This window comes from Phacochoerus africanus, chromosome 11 (assembly GCF_016906955.1).
Source record: "Phacochoerus africanus isolate WHEZ1 chromosome 11, ROS_Pafr_v1, whole genome shotgun sequence".
NCBI classification, from domain to species: Eukaryota; Metazoa; Chordata; class Mammalia; order Artiodactyla; family Suidae; genus Phacochoerus; species Phacochoerus africanus.
In genome coordinates, this window is record NC_062554.1 from 137841226 (window position 1) to 137860743 (window position 19518).

Below are 19518 nucleotides of genomic sequence, written 5' to 3' on the forward strand. Positions count from 1 at the left end.
CAGCTAAAGTCCGTTTAGAAAGGATCATCCCTCTTGAACTTTATAATGATGGATGAACCCATTCCACTGGCTGGGTGCTTCGATGGGACCCTACAGTTTGGCAGGTTTCACACCACTTTCACTGGGCTTACCACCTCAATCCTCTGGCTTAGCTGAACTCTCTAATGACATCATTGGGTCAGTTGGCAAAATTTGTAGAAGCTTTCCCAATAACTTGGTCACGAGCCTTGTTGTTGGTCCTTCTAGAACTTAGACCCACCTCCTCAGAACTCATAAACTCTAACCCTTTGAGATAGTCACAGGGCACTCAATGCATGGCTTCTGTCTCTTTTGACCCACAACTGATAAAAGCAGTGCAACTCCAATATTACAAAGGCCTTAGAGCTTCTACTGAAAATAACCATGTTTTAGAACAATCTTTTTACAGCATGTTCTTGGCAGATGAAGACTTTGAGCACCACACCTTGGAATTGGGAGATTATATCAATTGAAAAATATACCTGCAGAAGGATCCTCTTCAACCTCCAAGAAAAGACCCTACCAGGTACTGCTAACCACCTTCATGTCCCTAACTCCCAGTGGTGTGACACAAGATTCACATGACACAACCGTTAAAAATCTTGAACACGCCCTGAACTTGCACATCATCTGGAGCGGAGAGTAAAGATGTCCTGAGACTTGAACAGATGACATATGAGGAGACAGCTTTCCCAAGACATCCAGATCTGGCTTGTAAGAAGTTGGTTCCCGACCTCCTGATGATTCCCTGAGGCTTTGGTCACCGTTGTCTCTGTCTTGATAACAGATGGACTTTTGAGAAACATTGCCTGAGATTTCTCCCTCCTACCACTCCTCGTTCCTCACATGACCTCAGTCGATTTCCAACCACTTTCCCTCCCATGTGGTATATTACACCCTGGAAGTTCCTTCCTGGCTTTAAGGGACAAAAAGCCATGGAAAGAGAAAAACATGGCTCTTAAGGAGGGATGCTTTCAGAGAAGGAGCTTGATCAACAGGAGGAGATGTAAAATTAATAAACAGAAACCTTAGAATAGAGTCAGGCGGCAAGGACAGGGAGCTCTTACACCCCAGATAATAGCAGGGCCCGTCAGGAAGAAGAAAGACCCTTCTCGTCTGACGAGAGCTCAGCCAAGGCGAGACTCCTGCAACTCAGCCAATGAAAAGCTACTACATTTCAAGCACTCAATTCTCAATTCCTTAGATAGGCTCTCGGTATACTCTACCTCCCCCCCCCACTTTCCTCTTCCCCTTTTTAAGAGTCTTCTTCTCCCTGTTTTAGGAGGGCAGGGGGACTTCCACATGATTCACTATGTTTGCAGACCCAAGTTGGATTCTTTATTGATCCCAAATAAACCCATTTTGCTCAAGAAATAACTGACAATCTATTATTTTAAGATCAATATCATTGAACATTTGTACTTACATGGAAATCAAGTTTGAAAAGGGAAAGTAGCAATAAGCATGAGAGACTGCATGAATTCCACATGCTTAATGTTCTCCCTTTCATTTTCAGAGTTGCTACATGTCACATGCTCAACAGAGTCATTCGAAAGTCAAGAAGTCTCAATGATGCCTGTATTCATTTCTACGGTGGCAGAAAATGATGAATAACAAAGAGAAAGTTCCTATTGCTAAAGCTATTGCTGCTTGTTGTGTGCAGACACTCCTTGAATTATAAGCAATTTTATGTCCTCCGTCTCCTTACCTGTCACTAAATATATAGTTACTAATACATTATTTTTCAAGAGACCAACCGAAATTCTAGATTCTCATACCAGCAAGCATCCTCTGCATGCCGGTCATGGGAATTTGCATGAGGCCACACTTTTTAATACCTTAGCAACGTGAGTTATGGTAGTTTCCAAAGGACATTATTCTCCTGATTTAAGCTGCTGCTTGGGAAAAATTGCACTCATGGTGAATAAAATTTGCAGAGGTTTTACAGTTACTTTGTGAAATTAAATTACAAAGTAGGTTTTCTATTACATTTTGTGACATTCAAGTTTTAAAGATCTTATCAAGAATTAAATTAGAGTAACTTCCTTCATTTTTTTTTTTCTTAGGGAACATCCAATGAAGCAGTTCTTTCGCTTAGTGGTTGGGATAAAAATACCTCAATTCAGGTATTTTAAAGGGTGATAAAACTGACCCTGCATGTTACAGACCAATCAACTTCATTAATGCTGCAGTTAAACTGCACATGAGAACTTTATTGCAGTTGTCGAAACTGATGAAAAAAAAATTAAAAGGACAGAACTAATATACTAATAGTAGTTAGGCAATTTCCCAAAGATCCTAAAGCAAAAGCCCTTTTTCTGACTGAAAATTCATCTTGTCTTCACTCATGCTTCAGTATATTTCTCCAAATCTAAACAACAGGAAAGTGAAATTTGTCTGCATGGCTCAGGCAGAGCCCTGTTGAGAAACATACAGTAACCTGTCTGCTCCATCATCTTCGTCTGGAGGCAGGACAAGAATTCACAGCTTTAGTGAACAGCAAAATATTACTTGACAGAGAGATCCTGGAAGCTCTGCTTCCTCTAATTCGTGTGACCTAATTTGCTTTGACAAAATACTCACATACATACACACGTACGTAATAATATTTGTCTCCGGATGAATGTCTCTGAGCATAATACACAGCTAGCCTTTATGAGCAACTGCAACATGCCAGCACTGCGTGAATCACATTCATATGTTCTCCCATTTAATCTTCAAAAGAAAGCAGCCACCAGGAGCATAAACCCGCACGTACATAAATCGGATGTGAACGTAGGGGTGCGTGAACACAGGCCGCAGAGACCTTACTTGGGAGGCATGCCTGTCACCTGGCTGTTTTACAAAGGTCCAGGACGCAGTGCTCCCTGGAAGGGGGGGCCTCAGCCATCACGTTTCTAACAGTTTCCCAGGCTATACACCTGCTCACCAAAATTTATGACCCGCTCGATTATACAGACATCGCATGTTTAGTTTACATCATTTTCTCAACAGTGATTCTAAACATGGTTTTTACTTTATGTTATATTCTTAAGAAGTCACACTCTGTGGCTCCCTTTCATTCCCTCTGACAGTTTGCAGTGGCTCTCCGATGCCTTCTGCGCACAGTAATTGCGTTGTAAGGCTTTTCTACTCAAGGCCATAGAGAGCTGCCGTTACTGAGAACACGCTCCCACTTCTGCAGAACTGTGCCTCGGGCCCTTACCAGCCTCTCGGGACACGTGCCTTGTCCGTTTGCCATCCCTCTTCATGGCATCCTTCGTCATCTTGCTCTACGGTCCACTCTAGGTCCACGTTGTTTTTACATCACTCTCTAGGCACAGAGGCCGGTTCCCACAGGCCCCAGTCCCAGAAGGGACCCTTGCTCAGGCCATGTGATCACGGGGCCAGACTCCCAGCGGTACGTTTCGTCGTCACTCCAAGCGCTCTCTGCCAGCTGGTCTGCCACTGCTCTACCTGCCTAAAGTTATGACCCTCCTAGAAATCAGTCCACCTCTTTTTAGGAAAAGATGCCCAGGTTTAAGCGTCTACAAGGATTCCTTTTTCCTGTAAGGCTAGATCATAGTGGGAAAAAATTGGTTTTTGTTACATAGAAAGTCCAGTTCCTTCTCACAGTTTATCCACGCCCACAGCTGAGCTCTGGCGCGCCACATGAAAATATCTGATCTAAGCAAATTCTCCATCTCACATCCCAAGGATCCCCTGACTCTCTTCCGTATGACAGAAGGATGTTTCATTTGCCTTTTCCGATTTGAGAGAGAAAGAAGTTTCCAGGCACATTCACACCTAGGAAATACAAACCTTTTCTCTGTGGTCTTTTAGTTGTTATTTCAAGTTTGTTTTTGCAGACATCATGATTGCAGCAACTTTTTACTGTGAGTGGGACACCCCCCCCCCCAGAATGCATTTATTACATTTTTAATTGCCAAGGAGAGATGTTCATAAGCAGAGGTGATGAAATATCAAGAGCGGTCATGGGCGCGATTCATCTTTCCCCTGATGCTGTGATGGTAACGGGACTGAAGGCAGGCGCATCCATTAGCTGTGACGTGTGAACCTGGATACACTACCTCGAGGTCATTCAAGGTCACAGTCATCCTTAAATGGAAGTCACACGTCTCACGTTACTGGAGACAACCCTAAATGGACGACGAGTTCGTTTATTTTATAGCTTATCACAGGATTGTAGAACTGGGAGGGGTGTTTAAAATGATCTATTCCAGTACCTTTCTTTTAAAGATGAGGGAGAAGGTCCAGAGACATTGCAGCACGAGTCTGCGGCTACGGAACTAGTTTATTACTATGTTTCATAAATGTGATAAATCTATGTTTTAAACCAGCATTAATCTTCCCCAAACAGATTGTAATCTATACAGGAGACAATACAAGGGGGCACATGAAAATAAAAATCCTTGCCAGAGACGATCAGAGATAGTTTAAACTTGCCGTTTAAGACTGCAATATATTTCTCTAAACTTTAGAAATGTGAATTTATAAGAAATTAATGTATACGACACTTACAAGGATGTTTATTTTCTCCTCAAGAGTTATGGCTGATTGCTTAGATTTATGCCCTTGGATTTTCTGTTAAACACAGCCAGCCAACAGGGAGAGCCTGGTGACAGGTAGACTTTCTGAGAAGAGGTTGTCCTCTCAGCAGGATATGGGGAGCTGACCGTAGGCCCTCAGGATAAGATTCCCAATCCTGGTTCTAAGAAGACAGTGAGAGAGGGAGGAGAGTCGTCAGAACTGAGGGCTCTTTCCAGGAATCTTTTCTTCAACATGCGTGCATTCTTTTCAGTTGCTTCTTTCACTTCTTAAAAAGGAAATTCCTATAGGAAGTCATGTAATTCTAAGATGGGACTCTACACACAAGCCACCGCAGTTCGAATCCAAAATCCGCCATCGGCATTGTAAACCTCAGCAAATTGTCAATTCTCTTTGAGTCTCAGTTTCCTCATGTAAGAAGAACCAGTGCATGTAGAGCCTTCAGACCAGTACCTGACACACAGTGTACCATCTCCATCGGCTGCCCCCGTAGTTATAACTTTAAGTGGCAGTAATGGAAAAATTAGAGTAGCATCAGATTCTCCAGGAAGCAATGTCTTGCTTGGAGGAGAAAGATCTTGAAAACAGGCTCATTTTGATTGTTGAGGCTTTTGATTATGTCCTCACTGATTTTTCCACCTGCTCCTCTGTCCACTTCTGAAGGGGGGTGGGGGTGGTTGAAGCCCCCACGGCAGTGAAGCATGTATCTGCGTCCTGCAATTCCGTCGATTATGCCCCGCGGAGTCTGTCGTTTTGTTGTCAGTCTCAGACACATTAATCTGAGGATCCTTTTGTCTTCTTGGAGAACTGACCCCTTTCTCAATATTTAAGGCATTTTTGAATCTCTGATTACTTTCCCTGCTTTGAAGTCTGCTCTATCTGAAATTCGTATGGTGACAACTCCTTTCTTTTGATGAGTATTAGAAAGGCGTATTTTCTTCATTCTTTTACTTTTAATCTATTGGTATTCCCTATAATCCCATTTATAATAACATGAAAAAGAATAAAATATTTGTGTATATGTTTAATCAAGGAGATAAAATATCTCTACCCTAAGCATTATAAGACATTAGTGAAAGAAATGCAAGAAGGCACACATGAATGGAAAGACATGGATTGGAAGAATTAACATTACTAAAGGCCCACACTCTCCAAAGTGATCTTAGATTTAATGCAATCTTCATCAAAATCCAAAGGCCTCTTTTTTACAGAAATTAAAAATTATCTAAGGTTACATGGAACCACAAAAAGACCCTGAACACACAAGTCAACCTTAAGAAAAAAGAACCCAGTTGCTGGCATGACACATGCTGATTTTACATCATATTACAAAGCACCACTAATCAAAATCCATGGTATTGGCATAAAACACCTCAATGGAACAAAATAGAGAGGCAGAAATAAACTCATGCATATATGATCAATTTTTTTTTAATGGCTGCAACTGAGGTATATGGAAGTTCCCAGGATGGGGTCGAATTGGATCTGCAGGCTTACACCACAGTCACAGCAACACTGGATCCAAGCCACATCTGCAATCTATGCTGTAGCTTGTGGCAACACCAGATCTTTAACCCACTGAATGAGGCCAGGGATCAAACCCACATCCTCACAGAAACTGGTGGGGTTCTTAACATGCTGAGCCACAATGGGAACTCTGTGTCAATTACATTTTGACACAGTTGCCAAAATTATACTGTGGGGGAAATGATAGTGTTTTCAATAAATGGTTTTGTGAAAACTAGATACCTACCTGCAAACGAATAAAACTGGATCCATATCTTATACAATACATAAAACTCACCTCGAAATAGATTAAACACTTAAGCATATGATGTGAAGCCATAAAAATCATAGAAGAAAACAAAGGCAGTAAACTGTCGATATTCATCTTGGCAATGATTTTTCTTTTTTATTTGACACCAAGAGGTAAAGCCAAAAATAAGTAAATCAATAAACAAGTGGGACAACATTAAACTAAATTCTGCACAGCAAAGGAAACCAACAAAATGAAAAGACAACCTATGAAGTGGGACGAAGTGTTTGCAAACCATGTATCTGAAAAGGAATTAATAACTAGAGCACGTAAAAGGAACACACACAACACAACAGGAAAAGAAAAAACAAAAACAACTAACCCCCGACTGTCTCTCGGCAGCGGGACCTGGGTCCTCCCCTCTCCTTTCAGCCTTTTCAGCTTTGTTGTCCATTGTTAGAACAGAGTGGTGACTTCCAAGCTCCTTACCTGTGAACCTGGAAAGCTGGTGCTGGCTTCTCTATCTGCTTTAACTCCACCTGCCGTCTATTACTTCTCTTAGAAACCTTTCCTAATTGAAACTCTCATTTCTCCCCTGAATTCACATTAATAATGTCTCCGAATCCCTGGGACTACACACAATCAGGTCTCTTGTGACACTGATGAATCAGGTAGTGTGAGAAGAAAACAGGCATGGAAGGAGATAGTGGCAGTCAACATAAAGGACCACGCTGAGCCCAGGGCAGTCGAGAAGCTCATTGAAAATCCACCTGGTAGTCATTGTTCTATAGGTCGTTTGGAATTTATGTCTATGGTGCAGGAAAGAAATCAAGATTAGATAGCTTTGTATCAAATAATTATTATAAAAGCAACATTTTAAGTTTTGCAGATGAATGCAATCATGACAGAAGTACAGCTAGAATACATATATATATATATATATAAGCACCCAAACCAAAATAGTAGGATTAAATTCACCAAAAAGTTAAAAGGACAAAAAGGTAGTGAATATCACTGGGGCATACACAACAGCAGCCCATGCTAAAACTGAAAACTCTTTTCTGAATTATACTTTCAGGAATTTAAGGATAAAACACTAAAGAAAATTTTTAGTAGAAGGTGGGGCAAAAGTAAGGTGTGTTATGGGCAGGTAAGAAAATGGTGACAGACCTTGTAATGACTTTGCGTTGAGGAGGAAAAGAGACGTGAAAAGTCGTAGTGAGAATTTTGGTAGAAAACAGAGAATAGGCATTTACCATCTATTTACTGACTTGAATTTTTTTTCATTTCTTTCTATGCTATCTTCCTATTCTCAATAATATAGTCTTTAAATTCCATGTGTTTCAATATTGCTTTCTGTGTGTAACACAAAACTTGAGGTGTTTAGCAGTAAATCTCGTTTGGGTTGTGAGAATCATTTAGGATTAGAAACGCCTGACACCCACAGCAAGGGGATACAAAAGAGGAGCCCATCAGGACCTACCGAATACGTCCTTCTTCCTAATCGTTATCATTAAATCAATATGCTCACACACTTTTCTTTTCTTTCAAAATTAAAATGATTCCATCTGAGAAAGATTTATCGAGTACCTTTTAAGAATTATTAGACTTTTTCTTCTCATAAGGGAAGAATAGATAATTCAGACCCATTCTAGCAATCACTGTAACTAAAAGTCCTGGGAAAAATACTACTTGATTGGAGAGCTAACAAGATAGGGAGACCCAACTGGATGGGATGTGTTTTGGAAGAGGATTCAGAAAATACAGATAAGCCCAGCTTTTAGTGCTGCTATTTGGCCGTGGGGTTTTTCTTGTTCCAGAGTGGACAACTGCAAGGTTAAGAGGGTAAATAGAAGTAGCGACAGCCTCTGGAGGCTGGAGGAAAAAAAATTCTTCTTAATTGTTACGAGAGTTCCATGAGTGTATATATTTGTCAAAGCTCACCAAGTTTTAAATTACGAATATGTTCCTTTTTTCTGTGTGCTGTGTACTGGAATGACCATAGAATATTCTGTTAACAAAATGAAGTACATTTGCCGTCTTTCAAATGTTTATTAACTCTCCTTTTCTGGAATTAGCATAATCTGATAATAATCTTCTGTTCTTTGTATGTCATTTCCTTTCTTCTACTTTCTTTGGGTTCATCTGTCAGTTCTCTCAAATTTTTTTGGTTATTTACATATAGTAACTTTTCCATCACTTTCCTATAATTCTTCATGTATATCTGTTTGGTACATGTGTCTTTAAACTGTACATGAGTTAGTTCAATTTTCTTATCCACTCTGGTTATTTTGTCTTTAAAGAGTAGCATTTCATACATATAAGTTTTTTTTTTTCTGGCTGCACCTGTGGCATGTGGAAGCATACCTCTGTTTAAATAACCCTGTTAAAAAGGAAAAAAAAAAATGAAAGGGAAGTTCCCTTGTGGCACAGTGGATTAAGGATCTGGCGTTGCCGCAGCTGTGGTGCAGGTTGCAGCTATAGTACAGGTTCCATCCCTGGCCCAGGAACTTCCAAGTGCAGCTTGGTTACGATATGGCATTTTAAGTATTTCCAGCTGTCTTCTGGAAGTACAAACAAACAGCAACAACAAAAACTCTCTGAAGAATGATAAAATCATGCTAGTATTCAAGTTATCTCAAGGAACAATCTCTGTTGTATAAACCAAAAGTCCAGGTGCATGAAGGGTAAGAATTTATGGCTGAATAATAAGAGAAAAATACAGGTAATAGATGATACAGCCCCCCCAAAAAAATCCAGATGATATAGTTTTCTGATACAGATTTCACTAATAAACTTCACACATATTAATTCATTACCTTTAAAATCATCTGATGCTGTAACCTTTTTTCTAGTTACCAGCAGGTGGAAGCTTATTGACAATTATTAAGAAACTCCCCAGAGACCATAGTTATAGCAATAATTAGCACAGAGATTTGAATTAACTTGATCACTGTATACAAAGGGAGCTGGTTTGCTGACATTCTGAAGATTAACTGTCTTTCTGAAATGGTTCTTATTCAGGCACATTTAATGGAATCTTCATGAATTGCATAAATTCACTGTCCATGTTGAGATGTTTTAATTTAATTCTGTCACAGTGCCGGATATTTTTTTACAACTCTCCAGTTAACCTAATGAAACATGTTTGATTTGAAGCTGTACCTAATGGAGAGGAATGCTCTTAGGGTACGGGGCCTCGCTGAAATACAGTGTCCAGTCTCCTTCGCAATCCATTTTCTGCTGGCTAGTTAATTTTGTGAAATAAACAAAAGAAAAGTCAAAAACCACATGATCATCTCAATAGATGTAGAAAAAGAATTTGACGAAGTCCAGCAGCCATTCATGATAAAAACTCTTACCAAAGTGGGTATAGAGGGAACATTCCTTAACATAATCAAAGCCATTGATGACAAACCCACAGCAAATACAATACTCAATGGAGAAAAGCTGAAAGCCTTCCCACTAAAATCTGGAATAAGACAAGGATGCCCACTCTGACTACTGTTATTCAACATAGTATTGGAAGTCCTAGCCACAGCAATCAGACAAACAAAAGAAATAAAAGGCATCCAAATAGGAGGAGAAAGGTAAAACTGTCACTGTATGCAGATGACATGATACTATATATAGAAAACCCTAAGGACTCAACCCAAAAATTACTTGAACTGATGACAAATTCAGCAAAGTATCAGGATATAAGATTAACATTCGGAAATCAGTCACATTTCTGTATACTAACAATGAAATGTTAGAAAAGGAACACAGAAATACAATACCCTTTAAAATTGCACCCCCAAAAATCAAATACCTGGGAATATACCCTGACCAAAGAAGTAAAAGACTTATATGCTGAGAACTATAAAATATTCATCACGAACTTAAAGAAGATATAAAGAAATGGAAAGACATTCCATGCTCCTGGGTTGGAAAAATTAATATTATAAAAATGGCCATACTACCCAAAGCAATCTACAGATTCAATGCAATCCCTATCAAATTACCCATGACATTTTTCACGGAACTAGAACAAATAAACCAAAAATTTATACAGAACCACAAAAGACCCAGAATTGCCAAAGCAATTCTGAGGAACAAAAACCAAGCAGGAGGCATAAGTCTCCCAGACCTCAGGCAATATTACAAAGCCACAGTCATCAAGACAGTGTGGTACTGGTACCAAAACAGACATACAGACCAATGGAACAGAATAGAAACCCAGAAATAAACCCAGACACCTATGGTCAATTAATCTTTGACAAAGGAAACAAGAAGATAAAATGGGAAAAAGACAGTGTCTCCAGCAAATATTGCTGGGAAACCTGGACAGTTGCATGCAAATCAATAAAACTAGAACACACCCTCACACCACGCACCAAAATAAACTCAAAATGCCTGAAAGACTTAAATATAAGACAAGACACCATCAAACTCCTGGAACAGAACATAGGCAAAACATTCTCTGACATCAACCTTACAAATGTTTTCTCAGGTCAGTCTCCCAAAGCAACAGAAATAAAAGCAAAAATAAACCAATGGGGCCTAATCAAATGGACACGCTTTTGCACAGCAAAGGAAAACAAAAAGACAACTTACAGAATGGGAGAAAATAGTTTCAAATGATGCAACTGACAAGGGCCTAATCTCTAAAATAGACAAACAGCTCCTACAACTCCACAGCATACAAGCCAACAACCCAGTGGAAAAATGGGCAAAAGACCTGAACAGATGTTTCTCCAAGGAAGATATATGGATGGCCAACAAGCATATGAAAAAAGGCTCAACACCCCTGATTATTAGAGAAATGCAAATCAAAGCTACCATGAGATACCACCTCACACCAGTCAGAATGGCCACCATTAGTAAGTCCACAAATAACAAATGCTGGAGGGGGTGTGGAGAAAAGGGAGCCCTCCTGCCCTGGTTGGTAGGAATGTAAACTGGTATAACCACTAATGGAGGTATCTTAGAAAACTATACATAGAACTCCCATATGACCCAGCAATCCCACTCTTGGGCATATATCCAGACAAAACTTTCCTTGAAAAGGGCACATGCACCTGCATGTTCATTGCAGCACTATTCACAATAGCCAAGACATGGAAATAACCCAAACGTCCATTGACAGGTGATTGGGTTAGGAAGATGGGGATATATACACAATGGAATACTACTCAGCCATAAAAAATAACAAAATAATGCCATTTGCAGCAACATGGATGGAACTAGAGGCTCTCTTACTGAGTGAAGTAAGTCAGAAAGAGAAGGTCAAATACCATATGAGATCACTTATATCTGGAATCTAATATAAGGCACAAATGGACCTTTCCACAGAAAAGAAAATCATGGACTTGGAGAACAGACTTATGTTGCCAAGAGGGAGGGGGAGGGAGTGGGGTGGATGGGGAGCTGGAGGTTAATAGATGCGGACTCTTGCCTTTGGAATGGATGAGCAATGAGATCGTGCTGTGTAGCACTGGGAACTATGTCTGGTCACTTGTGATGGAGCATGAAAATGTGAGAAAAAAGAATGTATACATGTATGTGTAACTGGGTCACCTTGCTGTACCGTAGAAAACTGACAGAACCCTGTAAACCAGCTATAATGGAAAAATATAAAAATCTTTATATTTAGGAAAAAGAATTCATAAGGACATTATCTTTTTTGTTAACTTCTGAAAGGGACATAAAATATGAGAATATGCTTTAACAAGTCACTTCTTTCCAAAAACATGCTGTGGGAATGGGACATGGAGTAACGTCATTTTACCAGGTTTTATAATTAAAATGACACGTTCCACATTAGGCTCTAAAAGCATAACCTGCTAGTTTAGAAATTGTGCTCTCTGTGTCTGATCTATCCCTGGTAGGGGCTCTCACTCATATTTTTAAAAAAGGCTTTGACTCATAAACACATTTCCTAATTATCCAGTTTTATGTAGTTTTTAAAAGGGCTTCTGCATGTGTTGTCTTATTTGAAGTAACTAGGAAAAATCGAGGGAGGTAATTTAGTGATAAAGGCACTGCTAGGGGAGGGATAACTTAGGAATTTAGCATCAGCAGGTACAAACTACTGTGTATAAAACAGAAAAACAATAAGGTCCTACTGCAGAGCACAGGGAACTATATTCAATATCCTGAAGTAAACCATAATGGAAAAGAACATGAAAAAGTATAGATTACGGGTGTGTATAAAGTGAGTCACTTTGCTGTGCACCAGATACTAACACAACACTGTAAACCAAATATCCTTAAATTAAAAAAAAAAAAAAAAAGGCATTATTTGAGGTTACGGGATGTAGTGGGGGCCTGTGTCCAGTTGCAAATGCTCAGTCTGTGTGCAAACCAGGCAGATCCTGGAAGGGCCTTCCTCCCCAAACACAAAATCTCACCGTGTCCCCTGCCTCCTGTTTGTAGAAAAGCTGAGGTCTCCCTGGCCTCCCAGAGTCACAAAACTTGGGCTCTGACAATTGGGACAATAGAGTCAAGGACTCGGTGTCCAGTGAAAGAGTGGGGTTGACACGACTGCTCCTAATCCCCCTGCCTGTCCGGGCGTTAGACATTTTAGCCTTGCCTGGTCCATATACACAAGCAGGCAACTAAGACTGTCAGCAAAGGGAGGCTACCGACCCGTGTGGACACCTTCCACCATGAGAACAAGGGGCTCTGCCAGCGTGTGGTTGCAGAAGAGGGACCTCCGCCCCTCATCCCACAGACATGGACTGATGTCTGACGCGTGGGGATTTGTCAGCAGCCCTTTCGCCCCTTTTCTGCTTGTTATTTCTGTTTTCCTTAGACTTTAATCGTGAAGATGAGATCGCTAGGCAGCATTTACCCTACTCTTGATTTTTGCTTGTCCAAAAATACGCAATGCATCGCCTAACCTGTTGATTTCTTTTCTGGATTAGAAGAAAGAAAATGAAGAACTAAGTAGTTGAAGAATGACTGACTCTTTATCCTTAGCTTCCTTTTAGTGAATTTACAGGCAGACCACGTAGGCAAGACAGCGTCCAAAGAAAGTCAAAAGCCAGCAGTCTGTACACAGTAGAACCTAACGTTCTGCCTCAATGATTCACTGAAATTGCTGCCCCTTTTTCCTTTAAAACCTGTCACGAACAAGCAGAACCTCTGGAGTTGGTCTCTGGACACACGTCCGCCTTCTCCCCAGATGGCCAGCATTTCTCATTAAAGCCACTTTCCTTTCGACTGACATTTGCCCTTGATTATTGGCTTTTGAGCAGCAAGAAGCTGAACCTGAGTTCAAGAACAGGGAAAATGCATAATCCTAGGCGGGCCTCAAGGGCTGGAAACTTCTATCAATGTATTCTTTCTTGAAGTATTCTTTCATTCACCAAAGAGCCTTATGCTTCTCATCTGATTAAGTGAAAATTCTGCCTAGAAGTTCTTTTTCTTCATCATCATTCATTCATTCATTCTGAACACATCATTGTTTAGGGTTCTGAGCCCTGGAGTTGATTAAGACCCCATTGTATTTCTGAGCGAGCTCACCATGAGCAGAGGAAACAAGACGGGAACTCTGACAGCCCTGGGCTGTTTCTGCTGCCCGGACAGAGGGGCTGGGATGTGCAGAGGTCAATTGCCTCGTTTCTCAGTGCTGTGTAGGGTTCGGCAGCCCTGCACGCTCTACTTCCACCACTGGTTGCAATGACACTATTTGTGAACCTGTCACTGTGCGCCTTAAAGTGGTGCTGGCAAAAAGCAAGGAATCAGAAGATTAAAATAGGCCAAGTCTGCATGGCTAAACAATGTAACTAAATATGATGCCTGGCTTCCTATATTAAAATTGTATTTGAAGGAAAATATTTAAAACTGTGGTTAAACTTTTTCTTAAAAACATAGTTATTAAATATAATAGACATTGCTTTAAAAAGAATGGAAATTATGAAACGCAGTTGCAAATCACTGTAGGAGTTCCTGTTGTGGCTCAGCAGGTTAAGAACCCAACCTAGTGCCCTAACGTCCTAGAGGAATTGGGTTTGATCCCTGGCCTCACTCAGTGGTTTAAGGATCCACTATGCTGCAAGCTGTGGTATAGGTTACAGATGCCACTCAGATCCAACATTGCTGCGGCTGTGGTGTAGACCTGCAGTTGTAGCTCTGATTCAACCCCTCACCTATGAACTTCCATATGCCTTGGGTATGGCCCTAAAAAGAAAGAAAAAAAAACAGAAAAGAAAGGTACTATAAAAAGAGTTTCCATTGCTCCCCAGTAATAAGGCATAATAAAGACAAATAAAAAAATATAGAAACAATTCACCTTGGTTCCCCATGATGATATTAGACTATGACTTTTATATTTTAAAAATGGTCTTTATGCATTTTACCTAATTGAGAAACATACACAGTTTTCTCTCCCCTTTCCAGCAATTATATTATAAAATATTTCTGGTATAAAATTCTGTAAATCATGGAGTTCCCGTTGTGGCTCAGTGGTTAATGAACCCGACTAGTATCCAAGAAGACACGGGTTCTATCCCTGGCCTTTCTCAGCGGGTTAAGGATCCGGCATTGCCACGAGCTATGGTGTAGGTTGCAGACAGATATGGCTCAGATCCTGTGTCGCTGTGGCTGGGGTGTAGGCTGGCAGCTTCAGCTCCGATTTGACCCCTAGCCTGGGAACCTCCATATGCGGCAGGTGCAGCCCTAAAAAGACAAATGAAATGAAATAAAATAAATAAAATAAAATAAAATAAAATTCTGCAAATCTTGTTTAAAAAAAATTGTCCCATTACCTGTTAGACATTTACTTTGAAGATTTTGGAAAACAAAGATATCGAACACTAATAAAAACAAAAAATTAAAACATGGCAATTCAGATACTCAATTTGTTCCAATTTCATGGCTCTCTGTTTTTATGTCACAATTCAAGGAAGCTTGAAATTATTAAATGACAATTACTGCCCTTTTTCTGTGCACCAAGACACTTTTTTTGCATGAACATGTCATATTATTCTCTTAACAATATTATGATTTCACCATGAATAGTTTTGTAACCTTATTCTTCTACCCAAAATATATATCATGGTTACTTTCTGATTTCTCTGGTCTTTAAACAAAAGAAAATACATATGTCTAAGCTTATATAAACTATTCACATTATTCCTTGCATTATCCATGTTTTAAGAGGCTCTGCAGTTTTGTCGTTGTTTGTTTTGGCTGCGCCTGTAGCACGCAGAAGTGCCTGAGGCCAGGGATCCACCCAGGCCACAGCAGTAACCAGAGTCACAGCAGTGGCAACACCAGTTCCTTAACCCGTTGCACCATGAGGGAACTCCTACAGTATGGCTGTAAACATGACATAAAGATGCAGTGTGCCTTGGAGTTATAAAAACCAAGACTGAAGCCAGACTCCCTGGGTCCTCATCCCCTGCTCTGCCAGTCCCTGTTGTGTCATGTTGGACAACTGACAACCCTCTAGGGCTGGAGTTTTCTCATCAATAAACAGAAATGAGAATAACACAGGAACTGTCAGATTATGGTTGGCAAAAATCAGCCTTGGAATTTCAAGCTTTGGAAATCAATGTGGCAATTTGGTTACATAGTTATTGGAAGGCTAAAAAATAAAAATAAAAATAAATCATTACATCCATGCTAAAATAACCCAGAGACATTTAGCCCCAGGAAGCACCTGTGCCCCCTAGGACAGGAGGAACAAAAGGATCTCCCATTGGAAGAACCCAGCAGAAAGCCACAGGTGATGGGGAATGCGGCTTGCAGACTTCCAGCACCCGCATTAAAACGTGTAATTTAAAAAGCCAGCCTCAGAGCTTGACTCTGGGTCAAGCATTAGTACACATCCATCTCATCCGATTGGCGCGATACGGACAGAGCACTGCAGCAAAGCCTGGCCCAGGGTGACAACCAAGCAAGGGTCGCCAAGCTTTTTATCACCTCGTTCACTCAAACTCACTTCATTCATCATCATCATCGTTATTTTGCTTTTCCGGGCTGCATCTGCGGCATGTGGAAGTTCCCAGGCTAGGGATGGAATTGGAGCTACAGCTGCCCACCTACACCACAGCCACAGCGACAAGATCCCAGCTGCATCTGCGACCCACACCACAGCTCACGGCAACGCCGGATCCTTAACCCACTGAGTGAGGCCAGGGATGGAACTGCATCTGCATGGATACTAGTCAGGTTCATAACCACTGAGCCACAATGGGAACTCCCTCTCGTTCCTTCCTTACTTGAATTTCTCACCTGAATCCCAAGCTCCTGGAATGAACTGGCCACAGAAATACGACGCTCTGAAATCCTGGATGATGTGGCGAAGGAACTGCAGCAATCATTTTAATTTGATCGTGTTTACTTTTCCTCCCATAGGGATACAATCCCACTTAAACTTGTTTTACCAAACCAGCTTACTCTCTACAAGAGTGATTACGACCCTGGAATAGCAGTTTGAAAATAAGGCGTTGCCCTTGTTCTTATTTGCTGCCACGTGGCCACTGCAGAAAGAGGTCTGGATGAGAACACAGGGAACTGAAGGGCGAGTCGCGAGTCAAGTCGGGTGTCGGGGCTGGGTGGTGGGAATGGGGTGGACCAAGGTAGCGCAGGTGCCTTGCGCAGCGCAGGGGTCTCAGCAGGCTATGGCTTAACTAGAAATGTATTTTCAAATATCACTCTGACATCTTTTTGCAGGCTGACTGGATGATGAGATGAAGAAGAAAAATCGGGTTAAGATTTAGGAATCTCTTGAATCAATCCAGGTGAGAAATGGCTGTGGCCCAGACTAAGGGGAAAGCAAAGCAGCCTGATCAAAGGGTGAGATTCAAGATACATTTTTGAGAAAGAAGTGACATGGGATAAATAATAATGACTTCAGAAAGGGAAATATCTTATCTGTACGTGCACCTCTACAATTTTATAATTTTAGTTGCATAATTTATACTTAGGCCTCTACTTTATACAAGAAACTCAGGTTCCTTGTATAGAGCCATAAGTATAAAATAGTTTATTGTGTTGTATTTATCTTATGTGCCTTTACTTGAAAATAGAAACAAGTGCGTTATTTGATTTTAGAAATAATGACACATAGTGTTTTATATCCCCAAGCATTTATATGCTCTGCTGTTGAACTGCTAGAAGCAATGTTTCAGAGTGGTTATAGCTCCAAAATGGCTTCTCCAAAGTTTAAACATAGTCACCAAATAATCTTGCAGCTTGGTTGGTTGTGACTTAGTCAGACTGAAATGAAAGAAGTATCAGGATAGGATACCAATTCATACCTAAGTTCAGGAAGATTGGCATGTATTAAAGAGAGACGGACTCTGAATCTTACATTTAGGTCAAACTGCAGCATGTATTTAAAATATGAAACCACCTATTTAAATTCACTTCAGTGCATTTCCATATTGATAAACTCAAGAGAAAAACATACCTACTAGAGATGCTTAAGAACCAAGATTCTTAGACTAGATTGAGAAGAAAGGTCTGTTTCAGTGTAGCCAATAGTATTCCCTTTTGAAGATTTAGACTTTTTGAAACATTATGTCCACAAATGAGGTAAACAATGGAAATATTTAAAGACTAACATACTCTTTCAAACTCTTACTTGAACAATAAAGGACTGGCCTTTCTTCTGCAAGTTAAAGCAAAATGGAGTTTCACCAAGGTAGATATAAATCTAACTGGTGGTCATTTAAAATATAAATTGGATAAATGTGGTAAAGAGCCTCTGGGCTATGACGTTGTTGCTACCGATGCTGGTCAGAAATGGAGAATGAAGCACGGTGCTTGGAAAGACCAAAGTTTGGTGCTCTATTCGGATACTTTGTAAACAAACAGCAGGAAGAGCGGCTTCAGTGTCTACCACATCCCGTTCTTTGAAAATCAAGATGGACGGATCCAGCAGTCAGCAGTGCTCCTTTCAAGATGGAAACACACAGTTAGTTTATTTCCAGAATGCACCATTCCACAGAATTAAACATGCATCATTGTCTAGAAGTGTCAGAGGAAAATGAAAATCCGACTGAATTAAATCAATCTATTACATTAAATAATGAATATAACATAAACTTTCCATCACTATTTTGGAATATGCTGATAGGATGGCTTTGAGACTCCAGCTTGAAGGAAAAGGCAAGTAAATCCTTTAGCTCATGATAAGAACCAATATAATTTGTGATGCCTTGTGACTTACTTCCAGCAGCAGTGACTAAGGGGCCCAGCCTTCCGAATGGGATCAGAAATGGAGATTAGAAATTACATGCCATTGAGTTTGGAATAACAAGACGGTGTATTAGAAGAGAGGCAGGGCTGTTATTTGACAACTTTACCCCCAGGACATATGCTGGTTTCAGGTGAGGGTGCTGAGAAGCCTGTCAGAACTTTGGATACACTCCAAACAACAGAATAACACATCTGGGAGTTTAGGAGCTGCTTTTCCTTCCCTCATCCACTGTCCTGGGTTCAACCATCAATGAACTGGGCACACATAAAGGGAGAGAGAAAAAAAAATGCAATTTTAAATTGTGTTAATATAATGTGTTTGCAAGAATTTCTAATCACCTGACCTCCCGCCACCAAAAAAAAAGCTAAACCCTTTCTAAAGGGAAATAACACCATCTTAAGTTATAAAGTATATCCACTATTTTCATAATTATTATCCAGCAAACCTTGCATATCCAGGAATTGTAGGAGCCAATAAAATATGATGTGTAAATAAGAATAACAGTATATTTCAGAACAACTCACATTGGACCCAGATAAAAGCATTATCAGATATGGTCTTTGAATAACTATGTTTTGCACATTGAGATAAAATTGAGAACTTAAACAGAGACCTGGAAAATATAAGGTACAACTGAATGGAAACTGAACAACTAAAAGTAGAATAAATGAATTAAGAACTAGGTAGAGGAGATCAATAGCTGCCTCGGAACCACAAGAGGAGCGTGGGGATCAGGAGCTACGAACACGGAAATATCCAGAAGGAAGGGGAGAGAAACAAAAGAATGGAGATATAGAAAAGAACATAAAAGATGCAGGACAGCCAGCAAGAAATCCAACCCGCATGCAAGATGGGAAAGAAAAAAACAAAACAGAACGAGACAAACCACCTCTACTGACATAGAAGTAGAATTGCAGAGGAGAAAAACAAACAGAAAAAAAATGAAACTCCAAAAATAATAATAATACAGTGCCTTTAAAAGCCCAGAAATTAGACTGGT